The 10,538-nt window shown below is 40.8% G+C and overlaps 1 long non-coding RNA gene across 1 annotated transcript; it reads left to right on the top strand.

The window, feature by feature from the left end:
- The first annotated feature begins 219 nt into the window (after positions 1-219).
- Positions 220-6,493, top strand: LOC149524173 (uncharacterized). Its single transcript, XR_016349803.1, has 3 exons — positions 220-268; positions 4,693-4,822; positions 5,993-6,493. It is a non-coding gene; the product is annotated as an uncharacterized LOC149524173 (long non-coding RNA).
- Positions 6,494-10,538: the final 4,045 nt, after the last annotated feature.

Genomic DNA, 10,538 nt, shown 5'->3' with positions numbered 1-10,538 from the left:
TTTCAGCATAAAGCCACACTTTAGATAGCCGTTTATTTATACTACCATTTATTGTTATGATATCAGGACAAAATATACACAAGAATGTATTCCTGCAGTTGTGTCTTCCTCCAAAGTGGTATATTTTTATTTAGGGCTTAATTGCCCAAAAATGCATTCCTACACCTGTTCTCACCTCATTTTCAATGCAAACACTAAAGAGTTGGCTCTCCATTTTCCAACAGACAAGATATGTGTCCTGCTCCTGAGTCCCTTACGAACATAAAGGGTGAGTGAAACATTTTTCCAAAACAAGATTTCAATGGAAAGGTCTCATGGAATTTAGAAGTGTTAAGCAATTAAGAATGTTCTATACAAATTTAACAGATTTCCTTAGAAGTTACCCTAAAGCCCTATAGAATGAAATACAAAAATTATAGTTTTTTCAATTCTATAATAGGTTTATAATTATCTAAAAATTACACAGAAAATTTCAAAATGCTTATAAGACGCCCTTCAATTTTCTAATATATTTGGTAGGACTTTTCAATACAGACGGTGATTGATTTATAAAATATTAATAATTTCCCTCTTTTTAAAAAAGTTTGTGAGTTAAATAGACATTTGTGATCTGTCTCATATTACTAGAAAAAAGGATTATTCGTGAAATTGAATAATTGGCAATTTCAAAGGTGATAGCATTCTTATTTACATAAGGAACAGTTAGTCTGTTGAACTCGTCACATATACAATTATAAAAGATTAGATAAAAGTTAACGGGGATTCAAAAAAGTTATTGGACTTTACCTGGATACCAAGAATATCCAGTTGTAGTAGCAAATATAAAAAAATGTTCTGGAAGGGATAGAAACCCTCATGTTTCAATGCATGAGGCAATCTTTAGCTATACAGTGTTAGGAAGAAACTTTTCCTTGGGACATCTGAGCCTATAACAGCCTTGTGCAGTGTTTCTTCTCTCTGCCCCTCAAACAACTGGTACTAGCCACTGACAGATACTACAGTACATTAACTGCTAGTCTGATCAAAGTCTGCCAGGAGTACCAAACAATTTTGTGACTACAAACAGAGTTGTGTCACTGTGACCTTTTCAGCAAAGTTCCAAGTATTAATAAGATTTGGTGGCAGTGAGAGTTTTGCTGCACTGAGGCAAACTAGTTGCAGAAAGTGGTTTGCTAACACCCATTTGACCACAAGTCTCTGGGTCTACATTTCAGGCAGTGTGTAAAATACAGACACTGCACACCCAGTTAGCAAGGTATAAATAGTAGTGTAGGTACTAAGCAGCAAAGAAAAGCAGAGAGAAGACAGAATCTTAGGGTGTATATCCTAGATAGCTCACTGCAAATCCAAGCAGTGTCTTCCAGAGCTACACTGCTATTTTTAGCAGTATAGTGTCCCACTGTCTTCCCACTGCCAGAGGTTTTCACTGCCACCTGTAAAGACTGCCAAAGATTTCCCAAATGCCCTCCCCCCCCCACACACACATATCATAGTCTTTCACTGCCATATGTAGCTATACACCACAGTGTGGATGCATCCTGTCTTTCACTGAGGCATGTGGATACATGTATCCTGAAGGCAGCCACAGGTATAGACAAGGTCTAATTGGATTAACAAGTGGGCTGTGTCTACACTGGCATGAATTTCCAGAACTGCTTAAAACAGAATACTATTCCGTTTTCAGATTTTCCGGAAAAGGAGCATCTACATTGGCAGGCTGCTTTTCCGGACAAGCCCTTTTTCCGGAAAAGCCCTTTTCCCGGAAAAGCGTCTGTGGCCAATGTAGATGCGCTTTTCTGGAAAAGAGCCCCGATCGCAATTTTCGCTTTTTTCCGGAAAAGACTACTGGGCTGTCTACACTGGCCCTTTTCCGGAACAGTGTTCCAGAATAAGGACTTATGCTCAAGCGGGAGCAGAATAGTTTTTCCGGAATAGCGGCTGATTTTGTACAGTAGAGCGTCGTTGCTTTTCCGGAAATTCAAGGGCCAGTGTAGACAGCTCGCAGCTTATTCCAAAAAAGCGTCTGATTTTCTGGAATAAGTGGCCCAGTGTAGACACAGCCGTGAAGTTTTAAGTGGATGGTGACTAGTGACTAAGAGCCCTGGGCATTAGCAAGACAGTGTTGTCAACTCTGACAATTTTATCATGTATCTCCTATTATTTGATGTTTTACTTACAGCCCTACCATCTGGAGACAACAGATTACATGAGAATCTCAGTTATCATCCCAAATAAATAAATAAATTTCTGGCCTTCTTGGCTTATGAAGGAAAGCTTGAAAATATGACCTTAAAGGCTCGAAAAACAACAGACAAATAAAAAGAACACAACATATTTTTTTTTAAATCTCAATTTTTTTAAATCAAGCCTGTGATTTGAGGACAGACATCATGGGTTTTTTTTTAAATACTTTAGTTCAAACTGCTTAGGTTGAAACCAGTCAATTAGTAACAGGGGTTCAGAGGCTGGCCATACCTCTCCTAGCCTGTTTGGGTATTTCCAATTTATATATGTGTTGAACCTCTGTAGTCAGGCACTCTCTGGTCTGGCATGATTTTAGTTAGCTGGATATCCACTTATCGCGGGTGTGTCCAACTTTCCCACAATCCCATAAAGTTTGTTTTCAGTCACCAGACCTGGCTCTCAGTGTTCTGTGCTGTTATTTAGCTTTAATGTATTCCTAAATGTCGTCTATGAGCCCAGTAAGCAGTGTCTGTGTTGATAATGCTGCTAGACAATATTGACCTCCTGTGGTTTAGAAAATTCTCTGGTTTGTCACTGGTCAGAGAAGGACTAGAGAGGCTCAGCCTGCATTATATATAAATATATAGTTGTTTCTCCCACATTTGAGGGTTCATTCTCCCATGAACTTCTGAGTGTTTGCCAACAGGGAACAAATACTTGAAAAACTTGGTTACATTCCTAAAATTTTGGAGTGGATAAGGTTTTAGGGTGGGTACACAAGATAAGTATTTATTTTAAAAGAATCACCTAGTTATCACTGATTTACCACTGCTAAAGACAACTGGCAGAAGGGTTACATGTTATTATGGAAAATATCAACAAGGGTTATATTTTTCTTAACAATTCACTCATGATGCAGGGGTATCATAATTGTTCATGCCTTCACCTCCTGGGTGTTAGGAATCCCCCCCTTCACCCCTTCACCCAGAAGCAGTTAGAATGAATATACCAGCACACTGCGCATCTTCTATATTACACAGACAACCTTAAAGTTAATTTAAGTATATAACACATGGGCTGCATCTAGACTGGCATGATTTTGCAGAAATACTTTTAATTGAAAAGTTTTTCTGCTAAAAGTATTTCCGCAAAAGAGCGTCTATACTGGGCATGGATGCTTTTGCGCAAAAGCATCCGTGCCCAGTATAGACGCGCTTTTGCTCAAGAAAGCTCGGATGGCCATTTTTGCCATCGGGATTTCTTGCACAAAATATTAAGGTGCCTGTCTACACTGGCCCTTTCGCGCAAGTATATTTGCACAAGAAGCACTGAATTCTTGCATTAGAACGTCAGTGCTCTTGCACAAATTCAAGTGGCCAGTGTAGACAGCTGGCAAGTTTTTGCACAAAAGCAGCTGCCTTTGCACAACATCTTGCCAGTCTAGACGCACCCATGTTGAATACAAAATACCCCAGAAATGAAATTAACACATTATCATGCAGTAGAAACACAGAGATAACACATTTCAAATATAGACCTATATTTATATACTGATGCGTGAAGCAAAATGCAAAGAATCTCCACAATTCTCTCAGAAAAAACATTTTGGAGCAGCATTTATTTATAGTTAAAATAGATGCCACTGAGGAAAGTAACAATGTCAGGAAAAATCCTCAATGCACTGCAAGGGTTTAAAAAAAAAAAAAAAAACACCCATGATCCTTGATCATCAAAAAGCTACAACGAAGATCAAGAAGAATTAAAACTGATGGTGTGACAGAAGTAATCCACCTTGCAGCATAAGGTCATTACACCCACTGCCCTTATTGAAGTCATCTTACTTCTGAGGCCTGATCTAAAGCTCTACAGTCTGAAAATGCTTTTAATTAGTGTATTAGCATGAAGATGAATGAGACCTGCATTTACCCCTACATAACTATTGCCAGGACATTTGCAGAGCAGGTTCTAAGTTCAGAAGTTCCCTGTCACCAGTGATGTGACTCAGATTTTCAACAACCCTTAAATTAATTCTTCCTCCAAAAAATTGTTTAATTGAGAGCCCTAGTCTGGTATCACTGTCTATGTCAAGAGTCATTTCACTGAACTCAGTTGAATTACATCTGTACAAGATTAGATTTAGGCCCAGAATTGATAAAGGAAATCATATAGCAAAATATGTAACTATAGAATAAAAAACCAAGTTAAATATCAAAAGAGTAGAACTGACTAGTTAATTTAGATAAAAAATATTAATTCATATATTCAATTAATAATGATGGAACAGGTATTAACATATGAAAATCCACTTTACATTCTCCAACAACAGCCTTGTCTGGCCCATAAAACACACTTACAAACTCTGTCAACATATACCAGGCTCATTTTTTGACATAATTATTGATGTAAATGTTGAAACAGTTGATAAAGTAGTGAAGGAGCTAATGCAGAATCAGGATGTCACTGCAAACTCTATGCACTAATCATGTGATGTCTTCTGGCTTTACCTAGAATTATGTCCAGAAGCGTTTTACTGGTCCGGTTTCCTATCCCGAGCACCTGCTAAGGTGCACAAGAAACGAGTTTCATTGCTATACACCTCTCAGGAATGGAGCACCGTTTCTGTTGCTGTGCCCAGCATGTAAGAACCTTCCATTACTACCTCCTGCTAAGTTCCACAAGGAAAGAACTCTTCTTCGCACTCTTGAAGGCGTGCCACTGTCTGCCCTGTTTTGCTTCTATGCTCTATTGAAACAGAATCTGTGCTTCTGCACTGTTGTCCTTCCAGAATCCTGGGCAATTTCCTCTCACCCTCACATGCCTCTATTTGTCAAATAGCTTCACATATCATATTTTAGATGCTACAATTTTTTCACAACAAATGAAAATTGTTAGCACTTGTTGACTAATATTTTGACTGTTGGTCTGTGTGCTAGAGATGGGAAAAAAAGCAACATGAAATGATACTTATTGCATCTTGTGGATAAATGGAAAATATTTTGGGGGCAAATTTCAAAATCACTTATTTTGCAGATTTATTTCAAATAAAATATTTTAATTCAAAATTCTGCAAAAAAATATTTTTAAACTTCTCTTCCAAATTTCTCATTTTTCTGTTTTTCAGTTTTCATCTCAAGCCAATGCAGGCTACTTAAACTGAATAATAATTTTGCAATTTTCAACTATGTAGGAATTCACACAGACATTACCAACTTGATTCTTATTTATAGTAACATCTCTAGTGTAAATGAGGATCAGGTCAATCCCCAAAGTAGTCTATGCACAATTAAAGCTAGGATTTTTTGGGGGGAGAGGAAGAAGGGGGCAGTGTCATTTTTCTAGGCACTGAAAACTGTTTTGCCAAATTCAGCCTAAATTTGCAAACAGATCTGGCAGGGAAATAGGAAAACAAAAATTTTTTAAATGTTAAAATGAACTGTTTTGAACTGGCATTTCAAGTCAGCGTTTCATTTTGAAAGTCACACTTGACCTTAAAAAAAAAAAAAAAAAAAAAAAAAAAAAAAAAAGAAAACCTTTCATTTGTTTGAAAAAAAAATGAAAATAAAATCAGTTGGTTTGAAATAAATCAAACCACTTAGAAAGTGTTGGTGGCAGGGATTGGCCTTCAAATTGAAGGATTAATTAGTCACTCATTTCTATCAGTGGCCACCATGATAGGCCTTATTCTCCAATCCTTTGCATTTGTTTCACATCAATATAACAGTGAAATGAAGCCAGTGGATTTATACCAATATAAAACTGGAGTGTAACAGCAGCAAATCAGACCAATAAGAGGAATTATATTTTGCAGGCACCACAATGGCTACTATGAGAGATTTAAAGTGTGAAATATTCAAGCAAGAATGAAGTGTCGAGTCAGATCTAGAGACAACACTACACCAACAGAAGACATCTGAGTTCTTTTTTCAGATTTCTTAACAAAAAAAGTTAATAAAAATGCTGAAGTTCCTCTTTAGTGCTTCTGGCAGACATATATAATAAGATACAAAATGCTGTAAATGAGTCTAAATAAAATTGCTGAGTTTTTTCCTCCTTACCATCTGCAGCTGTACTGGAAAAACACTTGCCCCTAGCTACTGTGTTTGTAACACACTTGTATAAGATTTTTACACAATCCTATCCATCTAGGCAAGGGCCCCTCTTACCCCAACCATCACTGGGCTCACCTTTTGCTCCTAACCCCAGAGTTTGAGGTTCACAGCAGCTCTCTATGGTAGTGAGCCCAGCCATACCTCCTCAGACTCCCTCCCTAGCTAGCTCCATTGAATATGGGTGTGTTTTTACTCTCATTCCCCACCACCTCCCTTCCATCCTCTCTTTCCAGCTGCCAACTGCTGAGGCTTTTAAAGACCCTCAGTCATCCAGAAGCAGAGTCAGCTGACCCCAATCAGCCTGAGCCAGTTCCCTCCCAGCTGCATCTAATTGGCCTGCAGCTCTCTGCTTCTACTTACAGGGTTTTTTACCCTTTTCCCCTCTCCGCAGTAGCTCCCTGGCGTGATCCTGCTACATTATCTATTTATCTACATAGAGTATATCTCTCTGTTTGTGAGTCCATCTATTTGTCTGTGGGTCCATTTGTTCAAGAACTCCTCCTAAACAGAAATACCTAGGGCCACCAAATTTGGTATGCACAGGAGTGGCCCGAGGCCAGCTGCAGCAGCTTGTGCCCCAGGTGGAATGCACGATCGGCACCCCCACCTGCAGGGCTGTCAATGGACTAATGCCCTAGGTGGGCGCCCCAGGCGGCAATGCCCTAGGCAGCGGCAGAGTCTGCCTATAGCCATGGTCCGCCCCTTGGTATGCAGCTTCTTCTTATCCTAACTTAAAGCAAGGTCAGGGTTTGGTTGTGCCAGAAAAACAGGAGGTACCTGAATGGGACTGCTTTCCATAACAGGGAAAGGGAGGGAACAGAGAGGAGGGACATAATACTCACAGTGGCCACAGGGGGCAGCAAGCCTAGAGGAGAGGTATGCCACACCACCAAGAGATTGGCCAGCAAGGGCTGGGGTTCACCATCTTGCCTGCCACCAGACTGGGTAAATTTCCCTGCTGCCCCAAACTCTCCTCCCACTCCAGCCCTTGGCCCTAGCACCAGAGGGAAGGGGTAGCTCTAAACTAGCTGCCAGCAACTGGTGCCCTAGGCAAACCAAGCAATCGGCACCGCCCTCCCCCCAACCCCAAGGGCAGATATAGACTGAGGTTTTTGGTTCTGTGGGAGAGTGGGGCTGGGGATGGAGATCTATGGCTGGGGAGAGGGAACAGAGAGAATCCCCTGAACCAGACTCCTACTAGGATTCCCCGCCCCCCACCCCCGGGAAGCTGGCACGTGCCTCTCCTGGGGCAACCCCACCTCCCACGGCACACGGGAAGCCGGTGCCTGCCTCCCCAGGGCTGACCTCCCTCCCCCTCATGGCGCGGGGAAACCCCCGCATGCCTCCTCCCCCAGGGCCGACCCTCCCTCCCCTGCACGTGCCTTTCCCGGGACCAACCCCCTGCAGCGCAGGGGAAGCTGGCGTGTGTCTACCCTGGAGCCGACCCCTCTCCTCCCGTGGCGCAGGGAAACCCCCGTGTGCCTTCTCCCCCAGGGCTGATACCCCTCCTGAGGTGCAGGGAACCCCCGTGTACTGCATCCCCTGGGGCCAATTCCTCACCTCCTCAGGGGCCAACTCACCCCTCCTGCGGTGCAGGGAAGCCGCCGTGCTCCTCCTCCGGGGCTGAAGCCAGGCTTTAGGGGAAGGGGAAAGGGAAGTGGCAGGGAATTTTGTGCCCCATATAACTGGCACCCTAGGCAGCTGCCGAGTTTGCTTATAGGCATGGGCCGCCCCTGCCAGAGGGGGAAGGGAGAAAGCCCTGCTGGACAAGGGGGAAAGGCCCTGATGGCTGAAGGAACTGGGGGGAGAGAGAAGGACCCTGCTAGTCAGGATATGGGTGGATGGACTGATGGGGAGATAAGACCCCACTGGCTCGGAAGAAGAGAAAGTCCCACTGGATGGGACCCCTCCACCATGACCCCCTCCTCACTCCACACCCTCACTTTCACATCCCCATATCCTCAGCCTCCTGCCCTGAGCCCCTCCTCAAACCCCCACCCTGACTGCTGCATCCCCACACTCCCAGCCTCCTACCCTGTCCCCCCACATTCCAAAGGCACTGCCCTGACTCTTGTACCCCTGCATTGCCAGCCCCCTACCCTGAATGACTCAGGCAATCCTGGATAAGTCTTCTAGTTTGTATATAAAACAGATAAACTGCTTCAGAAAAAGAGCAAGTTGGCCAGAAACTGGTTATTAAGAGGATCCAAACCAAATTCCATCTTTTTTTTTTAAAGAAAAGGGTTCAGATGAGTTTGTGTATGAAAAGAACAAAATATTAATTAAGTTTTAACAAGTATTTATGACTATACTCTCTTCTTTGCAGAGTCAGCTGCCATATAATATATCTTTGATTCTTTTCCTCAGGATGAGTGCTGCATTTGGAGTAATGTTCTTTAATATCAAAGGCAAATTAGAGATAACTGCAGTTAATAAGTAGATGTCATCTAAGCTAATTTAGTGTGTCATGAATGTCTTAGCTGAGGGGAGGGGCCTTAAACTTAGACTACTCCCCCACAAATGCACAAATCACCAAATGCAGTGACTTTAAATACCAAAGGTGGAGGGATGAGCTTTTGTGGGTAAAATCCACTTAGATCTGTTATCTTAAGGCCTACACAATGAAGCATTGTAACTTTTCACAGCTAACTCCTTTTTCGTAGACCTCGCAAATGTCTTCTTTCATCATGGTTCCTTCCCACTTCTCTCCTACGTTTTGTCTCATTCAGCGACCTTCCTTTTTCTTAATCCTGTTATCACAAAATCTAGATACTACTACTAACTGTCCATGCCTTTTGATAGTGTATAGAAATCCAAATGGGGTAACACTTCCATACAACAAGGTGTGCAGCATGAGACTTTACATATATTAAGGAAGCAAAAAAGAACAGAGGATTTCCAAGAAAGGTTGATAGCAGGGAGAAACTAAGGACAGCTGAATTAAAATTAGAGGAGAAGCTTTCTGAACCGGAACAGCCAATGGGTTAAAAGAACTTGAACATAATCAGATTATTAGTAATTGTCTTAGAAACAGGAAAAGGAGTGATCAAGTCTGAAATAACGATGATGTATCTGTAGTTGGGGGAATGAGTTTTGATGCAAGAAAATATAATGTAAGTTGTAGAAATACAAATAAATGACTCAAATAAGAACAGAGGGAATAAGAAGTAAGTTAATGCAAAGTAAGAAAATTATGTGAAAATGAATAGACTGAAAAAATAAAATTAGTGAGAAGATGCCAATGAAAGCCACTAAATAATGCATGTGTCTCTTGATATGTGTTGGTTCTGAAATGTCTTAGAGAGATTTAACCAATGAAAATATGAAAACTTTGTATTAATTAGCAAATGCATTTAAAGACATAACATTGTGAATTGAGACATCAACAACTGTTAAAAGCTGGGGAAAATAAATCACTAAGGCAAAAAACCCCTATAAAAACATATATAAGCTTAAGTGGGCAACATACCATCACAAGAGCAAAAGAGAGACAAGAAAAACAGATCGAAGTATAATTCTCAAATTTCAAAAGGTAGGGAAACTGGGTCCCAGTCTCACATGAACAAAAGATGCATGTAGTTCCACCACACCTGCATTTATTTCGTTAGATGAAAAAGTGGAATGGGAATTAGTTTGCAACAAAAAGAACACAAAAATTTTCCCACCCACATCTCTGGAATCCCATTTATAATTAAATTCAACTTTAATATTACATGACATCAGAGTGGAAGAGGCTTAGAAATGATAAAACACCTTGAATTTTACAATGCTCATTTAATTTATCATAATCTTATTTAATAAATAAAATTTATTTAATACACTTCTTCCATTGGATGAGATGGTGGCAGATATTCTGTTAAATTTTTGCTACAGTCTGGACCAGAAGAGCCACAACAAGAGTTGTTTGTAAGTTATGAAACACAGTTGGGGGTGAATGGGTCTTTAATTTTTGGTCTGCTTGAGTGTTACAGAGTATTACAAGCATAGGATGAAACTTGAAAAGCCCCAAAAATATGATTATGCAATTTATGGACTACTCAGTGCAAAGTTGTCTATATTACAGAAGCTTATTTTGGTGAGACTATACTTGCTTGAATAGCAATGGGAAAAGAAGAAGAAATCAAAATGGCAGTGCCATTAAAGATTGTACAGCACAGGATATTTATCATAAATTGACAGACTGAAATGCTGGATTATGAATGTTCTACATTAAAACATATTATAAAATCACATCATCCTTTCTAT

This window comes from Pelodiscus sinensis, chromosome 6, assembly GCF_052426305.1.
Source record: "Pelodiscus sinensis isolate ZL-2025 chromosome 6, ASM5242630v1, whole genome shotgun sequence".
In the NCBI taxonomy this organism is placed as follows: domain Eukaryota; kingdom Metazoa; phylum Chordata; order Testudines; family Trionychidae; genus Pelodiscus; species Pelodiscus sinensis.
Note: the sequence above shows the minus strand (reverse complement) of the source record. Positions and strands in the feature narration are given on the sequence as shown.